This window comes from Octopus bimaculoides, chromosome 1 (assembly GCF_001194135.2).
Source record: "Octopus bimaculoides isolate UCB-OBI-ISO-001 chromosome 1, ASM119413v2, whole genome shotgun sequence".
Taxonomy (NCBI): domain Eukaryota; kingdom Metazoa; phylum Mollusca; class Cephalopoda; order Octopoda; family Octopodidae; genus Octopus; species Octopus bimaculoides.
In genome coordinates, this window is record NC_068981.1 from 154212635 (window position 1) to 154223620 (window position 10986).

The 10986-nt window shown below is 34.6% G+C and overlaps 1 protein-coding gene across 4 annotated transcripts in view; it reads left to right on the forward strand.

Moving 5' to 3' along the window:
* The window catches only part of LOC106868432 (supervillin), a 269304-nt gene that overhangs the window by 23672 nt on the left and 234646 nt on the right, over positions 1 to 10986 (forward strand). For 2 of the 4 annotated variants that reach the window (XM_052971707.1, XM_052971738.1), the window contains exon 2: positions 3090 to 3248. The exons of the other annotated variants lie outside the window; for them this stretch is intronic. The gene's annotated coding sequence lies outside the window, so the exon portion shown is untranslated. The remainder of the gene's footprint in view (positions 1 to 3089; positions 3249 to 10986) is intronic. 4 annotated transcript variants of the gene reach the window in all.

Below are 10986 nucleotides of genomic sequence, written 5' to 3' on the forward strand. Positions count from 1 at the left end.
CCCCCCTCTCTTCTTCCTCCAATCTCTTACCCGTCCCCTCCCTTCCTCCAAACCCTCCTCCCATCCTACCTCTCACCTCCCCTACTCCATTTCTCCTCCTCTTAAATCTTAATTATTATTTTGTTGCTGAATTTAGGATGTTAAAGACAAGTAGATAGTTAGGAAATTGAAACCAGTTGTTGTTCAGGCTATACCTGATCCAACAGACCTCCGATCAAGGATGTTCTTACTATGATTAGTCTATGTATTATTCAGATAAAGCATATATCTAAGACTGCAATATGTTTATTTTTTAGTTTTGGCCTTTCAAGATGACAGAATATAGATTAGCTGTTGTTTCTAGTTGGTTGAATAATCAATAAAACATTTCCTTATCAGCTTTGAGAAACTGAAATAAATTGCTGTTGTTTAGCCTCAAAGTTTCCTAGATCCAGCAGGCCTATGATCAAAGGCATTCTAATGTGACCATTCTGTCAATTTCTTTTCACTAATACCATATCTGGAACTACAATATTTAATGAATCCATTTTTTTTATTAAGACTGTAACATGTGATTTGAGGGTGAATCAGCTGCTATTTTTAATAGGCCAGTGAAGTATCTCAGCAGATCAGTGTCTCTCAACCATTTTTCGCCTATGAACCCCTTTGGTTCTTATTTTACCCTACTGGACTTTCAAACCCATTCAATGTTTTAAAAAAATCTTATATTTTCATAATTATTTAGGCGCAGGAGTGGCTGTGTGGTTAGTAGCTTGCTTACCAACCACATAGTTCCGGGTTCAGTCCCACTGTGTGGCAGCTTGGGCAAGTGTCTTCTACTATAGCCTTGGGCCACCCAAAGCCTTGTGAGTGGATTTGGTAGACGGAAGCTGAAAGAAGCCCGTCGTATATATGTATATGTATGTATATATATGTGTGTGTTTGTGTGTCTGTGTTTGTCCTCCCAACATCACTTGGCAACCGATGCTGGTGTGTTTACGTCCCCGTAACTTAGCGGTTCAGCAAAAGTGACCAATATAATAAGAACTAGGCTTACAAAGAATAGGTTCTGGGGTCGATTTGCTGGTGCTCCAGCATGGCCACAGTCAAATGACTGAAACAAGTAAAAGAGTAAAAGAGTAATTAAATATTATTAGGGATTGTATAAAAAATTGTTAAAATAGTTTGTACCTTGTAGAAATATAACCAATTTATTGCACATATATTTTAACAAAAAATCTTATATGGACCCCCAAGGGTCATGTGGACCTCAGCTGAGAACTTCTGCTGTAGGTGACCCCTTGTTGGCTCAAATTGAAATAAGTAAATCCAAACCCAATACTTGAAAAGCAAAAGAATGGAACTCTGAGAACACAGAAAATGTTGCTTTTCCACATGAGTTATTTTTCGAGAAAGTTAATATACTACTTTCAAACAGATTGTGAAGAGAATCACAGTTCATAAGAGTAAAACTATTATAATATGGGCTTCAAATTTTGGCACAAAGCCAGCAATTTTGAGGAGGGTAAGTCAATTACGTCAGTTCCAGTGCTCAACTGGTACTTATTTTTTGTTGACCTGGAAAAGATGAAAGTCAACATCAGCAGAATTTGAACTCAGAATATAAAGACAGATGAAATACTGCTAAGCATTTCAGCTGGTGTACTAATGATTCTGCCTGCTAGCAGAACTGTTATTATATTAAAATAAAATATAGTTTGGAAGATGGAGGTGATTCTTATTTCGTATTTTTTTATCTCATATATATTGAATCATTTTATAATTTTCACAAATATTTTTTTATCTGTTTGTTTAATTGAATAAATGCAACACTTTTAAATTATGATTAATTTTGAATTCTATTTTCTCAAAATAACTAATGAATATATTATTGTTAGCAAAATAACATAGCTGGTTTTATACTATATTCATTATTATTATTATGATGTGATGAAAATTAAGGTGATGAACTGGCAGAATTGTTAGCACACTGAGCAAAATGCTTAGCAGTATTTCGTCAGCTGGTACATTCTGAGTTCATATTCTGCTGAGGTCAATTTTGCATTTCATCCTTTCGGGGGTTGATAAATTAAGTACCAGTGAAACATTGGGTTCGATGTAATCAATTAGTCTCCTCCCCCACATTTCAGGACTTGTGCCTACAGTAGAAAGGATTATTATGTGATGAAAATTCACAGCTTATTTTGCTGGGTATGATGGGCAGTGTCAGCCATCCACAGCCAGCAGACACTCATTTATTAGTCATGCTTCAAGAATCCTGTGAAGAATTCATGCAGTTCCAAACAATGCCGATTTTTGTAGGTGTTCTACCTTCACACTTCCACCAATCATTCTCAGTCAAGTTGGTAGTTGAATGCTGATACTTCTAAGTGTGCCAATTACTACTGATATCATGTCTACTCTCCTCATTGACCACAACCTTCATAGTTCCACTTCAAATTGTCATAGTTGTTTGTTTTTTTCTTCTTTCACATCGATCCTGTTGTCACTGGGGTATGCTATGTAGATTATCATGCATGTTCTTTCTTTTTTATTCACCACAACACTGTCTGGTCAGGTGATCACACTGAATCATTGCATCCCACAGGATTTTGCAATTCTCATTCTCAGTGACCCCCTCTGGGGTTTTCTCATACCACATCTTTGTTCTTTGTAGGCTGTGATTTCCACAGAGCTCCCAATGGATCATTCTTGTCACATTCTTGTCATGGCATCTTTCATATTCATGTTGTACCAATTTTGGCCATTCGCTAATGATGTGCCATACCATTTCACCCCTCTCACCACACATTCTGCATTTGTTGCTGTCTGTAATGTTGTCTATTCTGCACTTCACATAATTGGTCCTTAATGCTGGTTCTTGAGCTGCGCATATGAGTGCTTCTGTCTCTATCTTCAGGTCACTCCTCCTCATCCATAGCCACCAGTCCTCTGTATCTGTCTTGACATTCACATCTCTTGCAAACTGACTGTACATTTTGTTTCCTTCCATGCCTTTTCTTTTTTTTTTTGTTCATTTCTTGTTTAAATTTTTCTTTAGTTACACAATTTTCAATATTAATGATGCCAGCCTCCTTCGTGTGTTTCAGCTCCACGGCATTTTTTATATACCACCCTAAGCTGTTTATCTCTACTTCGATAGAGTCTTGGCAACTGATCAACCTCTCTCACCCTTTCATCTGGACAAGTACAGCCTATCAGTGTCACTCTTAGGGTGGAAGGCTCTGTGTACAGTCAACATTTTTCAGGTCTTGGTATCCATTTTCATCACTTCTCTTTTTTGCCATTTCATAATTCCCGTTCCATACCAAAGTGATGCTACTGCCCAAATATTAACCGCTTGAATTTTATTCCATCTGGTCAATTTTGAGTGCAAGACCAATCTTAGTCTTCGGAAATATTCCTTCCTCAGTTGCTCTTTCATTTCTTTCTCCATTATCTCATTCAATTCTAGTACACCAAGGTATTTGTATCTTTCCATTTCAATTTGTTTAATCAAGTCTATATTTGGTAATTCTGTCGCTGCTGGGGACTGTGCCTTGCCTCTTTTTAGGTAGATTATTCTACACTTCTTGAGTCCAAATTCCATTCTAATGTCAGTAGTAAAACAGTGGATTGTGTTCACGAAGAAACTCACTTGTGTCTCATCCTTACCATACAGTTTCAAATCATCCATGAAAAGGAGGTGGTTGATTGTTTGGGATTTTCCCTTTAGTTGGTAACTCAGGTTCATTTTTCTAAGTACCAAGGTCAGGGGTGTCATGCAGTGAACAAAAAGCAACGGAGATAGGCTATCACCCTGAAAAATCCCTCTTCTGATACCCAATGTGCCCAAGCTTTTCTGTAAGATATCAGTTCAGTTTTTCCACCCCACCATACTTCTCTTCAGGAAACATGTTACATTCCTCACAATTCCAGCACTCAATGATCCACAAATGTGGAATCCCATCATAAGCTTTGCGATATTATTATTATTATTATTATTATTATTATTATTATTATTATTATTACTATTTACTTTTAATCTGCATGTTTGTTACAATCACTCGTTGAGCCACACCCAGTGTCCTCGGGCGAGTGAAGGCTAAGAGACATTACAGTATGACTGAAAGCTTGCGGAGGACAAGTAACAAGGGCAGTAGTGAAATATTTCATATAATACAACACATACATTTAAATTGATAGGGTTTTTCTAAGGATGTCGGCAGTACTTGTCAGCACAATCTTTTGGATTTCCCTGAGACATGGTTCTCCTGGGATATTATCTAGATGTTTCTGACATCCCTTTCTTATCATTCCAAGGGCACCCACAATAACAGGAATAGTTCTCACTTTAAGATGCCACATCTTTTGTATTTCAGTTTCCAGGCCCTTAGATTTATTTAATTTGTCAAATTCCTTTACAGATATATTTTTATCAGTGGGAACACCTACATCTATTAGTCTACAAGTATTTTCTTCTCAGTCTTTAATGACTATGTCTGGTCAAATAGCCTGGGTCTTTCTATCAATAAAAATGTCAATGTGAATCCTACAAACAATATCGACAATGTGAATTCTACAAACAACAGCGACAAATGCAGAATGTGCGATGAGAGGGGTGAAATGGCATGGCACATCATAAGTGAATGCCTGAAATTGGCACAACATGAATACAAAAGACATCATAATAATGTGGCAAAAATGATCCGTTGGGAACTTTTTGTAAATAATAATACTGATAATAATAATAATAATAATAATAATAATAATAATAATAATAATAATAATAATAATAATAATAATAATAATAATATTATTATTATTATTATCATTATTATTATTATTATTATTATTATTATTATTATTATTATTATTATTATGTTTTTTTAACACTGGGGTCAATGTAATCAACATAATCTCTCCCCCAAATTTGCTGGCCTTGTGCCAAAATTTGAAACTACTACTACTACTACTACTACTTCTATTATTATCATTATTTCCTTTTTTAATTTTGAACGACAATGTATTGTTGGCTATATATAACATATGTCTCCCCGGATCATCTTAATTGTCATGTTTTTGTTGTACTTTATTTACAATATTTAGAATATCTAGCAAGTATGTTATTACATATGCATACAGCATTCTGAAGTTATTCTAAGGTGTTTGCATTTTAAATAGTAACAACTAAAAATACTTCCCTCCTGCTTTCAACTATGTACTCTTAACCAGCATGCATGCTTTCTTGCTCTTTTACTCCCCTCAGAGAATTCCCTCAATATAACTGCTACTTTTTAAGCCTTTAGTTGGTAATAGAGTGAATGTGTGTGTGTGTGTGTGTGTGTGTGTGTGTGTGTGTGTGCGTGCGTGCACACGTGAATTTGTAAATAGATGTAGATGCAAGATGGTTGTATATTCTTTTATTCTTTTACTTGTTTCAGTCTTTTGACTGAGGCCATGCTGGAGTAACACCTTAAAAGGTTTTAACCAAAGAAATCGACCCCAGGACTTAAGCCTAGTACTTATTCTATTGGTCTTTTTCGCTGAGCTGTTAAGTTACAGAGATGTAAACACATCAACATCAGTTGTTAAGTGATGATGGGAGGACAAACACAGGCACAAAGACACACTCACACAAATATATACATACATATATATATATAACACACACACAAAAATTTATACATATATATATATATATATATATAACACACACACACACACATATACAACGGGCTACTTTCAGCTTCTGTCTACCAAATCCACTCACAAGGCTTTGGTTGGCTTGAGGCTATAGCAGAAGACACTTACTTCAGGTGTCACACAGTGAGACTGAACTCAGAACCATGTGGTTGTGAAGCAAGTTTCTTACCATACAGCCACACCTATAAAAATAATTTTCTAACTATTTGTATGCACATATGTAAACACTCATTATCTTTATGCACATATTTTAAGATTTGTATACTCACATTTGAAATTAATCCATCTCAGGTATGTGGAAAGTTGTCATTTACTAGAATATATATGGTGGAGCTAGTTTAGTTTCTCACAACGTTTTTAAGTTTTGATACTGTTGGACTCAACTTTGCCTGTTATTCATCTAAATTCAATCAATTAGTACCAGAAATACAAATGGATTAATTAAATTATATTATGTTGCCATGCATGGACTTGGTAATAAACTTACTTCACAACCACATGGTTTAGGGTTCAGTCCCACTGCATGGTACCTTGAGTAAATGTCTTCTACTGTAGCCTCAGGTCGACCAAAGCCTTGTGAGTGGATTTATTAGATGGAAACTGAAAGAAGCCTGTCATATATATGTATGTGTATATATATATATATATGTATGTATGTATGTATGTATGTGTGTGTGTGTGTGTGTGTGTGTGTGTGTGTGTCTATGTTTGTTCCCCTCCTCCCACCGCTTGACAACCAGTGCTGGTGTGTTTACATCCTCATAACTTAGTGGTTTGGTAAAAGAGACAGATAGAATAAAAACCAGACTTTAAAAAATAAGTACTGAGATTGATACATTCAACTAAATATTCTGTCCAGTAATACATAAAATGATTGTCCTTGTGAGGAAATCTAGTTATACAATCTATTTCATTTTTTAAATTCTTATTACAAATTCTGTGGTAAATAAAATGCCACCACAACTATTGTTTGTAGGATTCACATTGACATACTAAGTTAATATCAAATTCATTTGGGATAGCCTTAGCCAGCTACCAACCAAAGTTTTGAAGAACCTAGCCTGACATATTAGCTCATTGCCCTTTCTTCTGTTGTTGTTATTGCTGTTATTTATCTTGTTACTGCAATTGTTGTTGTTGTCATTGTCCTTTTTATTATTGCTGCTGCTGTTGTCATTATTGGTGCTGATAGTTTGTTGCTGTTAATGTTGCTGATGTTGAAAGTATTTTTGTTATTGTTGTTGAAGGCTTGATTCTATTGTTAGTAACATTGATTTCTGATATAAGTACAAAACCTTAAATTGGCAAGATAGATGCGATTGACAAAACTGGTGATAGTATGTGATTGATATTTTGCTTTATTGATCCCAGAAAGATGAAAAGCAAAGTTGGCTTCAATGGGATTTGATTTTGGAAAATAGAGCCGTAACTAAATATCACAAGGCATTTTTTTCTGATGCATCAATGACCCTGTCAATCCAGTAAAATGATTGGCTTGTGTTTTAGTGGTTGATATTAGTATTGCTAGTAAGGTGATGAGCTGGCAGAATTGTTGGGACACTGTGCAAAATGCTTAACAGCATCCATCTTTATGTTCTGAGTTCAAATTCTGCCAATGTTGATTTTTGCCTTTCATCCTTTCAGAGTTGATAAAATAAGTACCAGTTGAGTTCTGGGGTTGATGTAATCAACTTATCCCTCCTCCAAAATTGCTAGCCTTGTGCCTAAATTTGAATCCGCTAGTAAAGTAGTGAGCTGGTAGAATATTTAACTCACTGGGCAAAATGCTTAGCAGCATTTTGTCTGTCTTTATATTCTGAATTCAAATGCTGCTGGGGTTGACTTTGCCTTTTATCCTTTTGAGGCCAATAAAATAAGTACCAGTAGAGTAGCCCCTTCCCTGAAATTGTTGGCCTTGTGCCAAAACTTGAAACCTTTGTTAGTATTGCTCATTTGGTGTTGTTATTGTTGCTCGTGTTGCTGGTGCTACTGTTATTGTATTTAGTTTCACTGTTAAACTTCAAATCAGGTTTGATTGATCAGATTTATGACCAAAAATGTTTGAGTCGTGACCATCATGCCATCACCCAGACATAGTGTATCTATTATTATGATATTCAATGTAACTTTTCTTTTTATGATGGTAGGGTGTGATAAAAGAGGGGCTATTTAACTGCTATTTTTTTCAGATTGAACAACTATGTAGAACAGGATGAAATTTCACCAGCATTCACATTTAAACCCACCTGTTGAAGTTTCTAAAACTCCTAATGAAAATATAATAAAGTTTAAGCCTTAATATCCAAACAGTAATTTGATATTGTATACCTATGATTTCGTGAAATTAAAAAGACATTATTTTTCTCAGAGCAAATATACCTTCCACCCTGCCACAAATTTGCAATTCTGCTTGATACTAACAGATTTCCTCACCCCTGATGTAGAGGTTTCCTTTTTTGCTCATTGTCAATTAATTCTACTGTTGCTGTTGGTGGTGGTTTGTTGATCATAAAACATTGAAGCTGAAGAAAAGAGAACTACCTACTCATACCAAGAGTAATCCTATACATAGAACCAATATATAACAATAACAGAGAAGTGTTAACATGGCAACAGAGAAGGCTTTTATGTACATTACTGGTGCAGAAAAAGATGGTACTGGTGGTGGTGGTGGTGGTAATGGGTAAGATAAAAGATGATAGGAAAGATTAAATAACAACACTTTCTTTCTAGTGGCTATTGTGTTGTTGATGTTGTTGTTTAATCCAAGGTCAGCTCATATTCAACAAGCTTGATTGTAGACATTCACTCTGTAAACTTCTTGTGTTTTGTGGGGCATGTAAGGGTAACTTACTTCAGCAAGTTCTTTTCTTATGTTAAAATAGCAGAGTATGTTTTGGGAATCTGGGGTCTATGGCATGGCTTGTTAGACTATGGAGTGGCATCTGGAAAGTCCCTCTCCAAGGTTCAAGCCTGGGCAAAGCTTTTTTTTTCTTTTATGGAAGACCAACTGTTGCCCATCTATGTAAGCCTCCCCTCTCTATGATCCAACTTAGCACTAGTGTTGTTACAGGCATTGATGACGGAATACAAAAAATATTTCAAAGTACATTGACCAGTGCTATAACAGTTCTACTCAGCCACTATCCAGGACTGGATTTGAAGGAATTTGATTACTATTTCTAGTAAATCAAATTAGTGACTAAAGCTGCCTCAGATTTAGTATATTTTGTAGATTTAATAGAATGACATTTATAACAAGGAAAGTTAAAATATATCTATCAAATAACACATATAACAACAAATAGCTATAGCAATGAAAAGATGTTGCTATAAATAATATAAAATGCATATAGCTATAAATAGATAAATATATAAATAGATATAGATGAAAACATATACCTATAGGGTGAATGTATATCTGTCATTTACATAAGATATATTAAAAGATATGGCTATAAATAGATTTATTTATAAATAGATATAGTTTATAAATAGATAGTTAAAATATAGTTATCACAGACATATCCTCCTTCTCCTCTTTCTCCTCTTTCTCTTCTTTCTCCTCTTTCTCCTCCTCCACATCATCACCACCATTACCACTGCTGCTGCCGCCACTGCCACTGTCGCCACTGCCACCACTGCCACAACCGCCACCACCACCACCATCATCGTCATAATATTTATGTCTGCTTTGCTATTCTTGCATGGGTTGGACAAGTCCTCTCCAACACAGTATCTCATCACTTGCACTTGTTGCTTTCCTTTGTCATCTCCTTTACCAGCTTCAGCATCCAGAAGTCATCCCCCACTACCTCTTTCTACCCTTATCTTCCTTGGTCTTTCCTTTCCATTGGTTCCTTCCACATGAACCTCCTGTAACTTTTTCACATACTTGTCATTATTATATATAGATTTTAATAAATATAACTAAAACGACCGTGATAGATAGTTAAAATATATTCATAGAAATAAAAAACCAGTTAAAATATATATTCTATCAAATATATAAAACAATATATAAGTATAGATATAAACAGATAATTAATTTGTAGATTAATCAATAGTCTTTTTTTATTCTTTTTTCATATTAAAACCAATCTAAGTGTTAAAAAAAAACAATAACAAAAAAAGGTTGATAATATGTAATTTTGTTCTTTGATGTTCTGGATTGTGTTTAACCCTTTAGCCATGATTAAATTGATCTGTGATCAAAAGCATTTCAGTTACTGCCATACATTTTTTCTTTCACGAAGCACAGTGAATTCAGGATCACTTTATTTAAGGTACCTTTTGTTTCTTTGATTTTTTTTTCAAGCAGGTTAGCGTATCATTAGAGGGATATTTAGCTGCTATTTCTCATATGTTAGGCAACTATGTCGAGGTTCCTTTTGTAGGTTTTCAAATAAATACAGGTGCAAGCCTGCCAATACTACTACTAGAGCTGCTACTTCAATAATTATGCATGAACCTGTTAGAATGCATGTTAGACTACTATGAGACTACTCACTATCTACTTTGTTGACACCCCCACTCCAAGGATAAAAGCAGTAGTTAACCTTAGTGGATAATTCTAATAGAGTAAAGCTTTTAAATATCATCTATAAATTAGACCATAACTATTAATTATTAAATTATCTTGTAAACATATTTAAGCAACATGAGTAAGTGGTAAGTAGTTGTGTGATTAAGGTGTTTGACATATTGTATAAGAGGTCACAATAGGCTTCTTCACATATTGTGTTTTACCTCATAGGTAAGATATCTATATATATATCTTTATTAGCTATAGTCTGCCTTGTTGAAAATAGTTGTTGTGCCAACTTTAGTACTGAGTAGTTATGAAAAACACCTATCTATAACAACAGACGTTTTAAACAATTCTTATGTATGCATCTAAAATTCATAATTTCAGCAAAAATTGTTGTAAATATCGAAAAAGGAATAAAAATGATATTGAACATAAAGTAGTTCTTTTGATTTATTTATTTACAGGTTTAATTATTTTCTATTGCCTTTTGTTAACAATAGAGTTGTTGGTTACAAGTTTTCAATGGGTTGGACACCGGTTCACTGCATTTATGCTGGTGAGAGTGACTTAGGATTCTCAGTGCAACTCAGGCAGAACAAATATCATAAAAGGTCTTGTTTCAATGCACCGGTTTATCGATCTTTCTTTACTGCTGTGTACAACTTTCTGTGAGATACATCAGCAAAAACTATACGTTTCCATACAAACTTATGTGTGTACACATGTATATATGTATATATATATATATATATATATATATATATATATAT